Source organism: Arachis ipaensis, chromosome B6 (assembly GCF_059453495.1).
Source record: "Arachis ipaensis isolate K30076 ecotype BB chromosome B6, ASM5945349v1, whole genome shotgun sequence".
In the NCBI taxonomy this organism is placed as follows: Eukaryota; Viridiplantae; Streptophyta; class Magnoliopsida; order Fabales; family Fabaceae; genus Arachis; species Arachis ipaensis.
Genome location: NC_142441.1, coordinates 109896578 through 109897376, shown reverse-complemented (window position 1 = coordinate 109897376; position 799 = coordinate 109896578). Strand labels below are relative to the sequence as shown.

General features: G+C 42.7%; 1 non-coding gene across 1 annotated transcript; it reads right to left on the bottom strand.

The window, feature by feature from the left end:
* Positions 1-234: 234 nt before the first annotated feature.
* Positions 235-340, bottom strand: LOC148562283 (small nucleolar RNA R71). Its single transcript, XR_015887954.1, has one exon. It is a non-coding gene; the product is annotated as a small nucleolar RNA R71 (small nucleolar RNA).
* Positions 341-799: the final 459 nt, after the last annotated feature.

Here is a 799-nt window from a genome sequence, read left to right as displayed (position 1 = left end):
TGGAGGGAATGCCCAAGAGGACCCCAACCAACATCTGACTACATTCTTGAGGATTTTGACACTATAAAGTCAAATGGTGTACACCCTGACACCTACAAACTACTTTTGTTTCCCTTTTCTCTCAGAGATAAGACAGCAAAGTGGTTAGAAGCATTTTCCAAGGAGAGCTTAACAACTTGGGATGATGTTGTGAACAAGTTTCTAGCAAGATTCTACCCTCCACAGAGAGTCAATAGATTGAGAGCTGAGGTGTAAACCTTCAGACAGCAAAACGGTGAAACACTTTATGAGGCCTGGGAGAGGTTCAAAGACTTGACAAGGAAGTGCCCTCTGGATATGTTCAACAAATGGGTCCAACTACACATCTTCTATGAAGGGCTGTCATATGAAGCAAAGAAAACTGTAGACCACTCTTTAGTGGGCTCACTCAACAAGAAGAAGACCATTGAAGAGGCCATAGATGTTATAGAGATTATAGCCGAAAATGAGTACTTCTATGCTTCAGAAAGAACTCAAAAGAAAGGAGTGCTGGAGCTCAATTCTATGGATACTTTGTTAGCACAGAACAAGATGATTGCAGCTCAATTAGCGGCCCTAACAAAGAAAATGGAGAAAAGCCAAGTCTCAGCTGTCCAAGCTCACACACCTCCAAAAGAAGGAGATACACCAGAAGTTGAATGCGAATGGGAGCAAGCTAACTATGTGAACAATCTCTCTAGACCACCATATGATCCCAATGCCAAGACATACAACCCAGGTTGGAAGAACCACCCAAATTTTGGGTGGGGAAACCAACAAA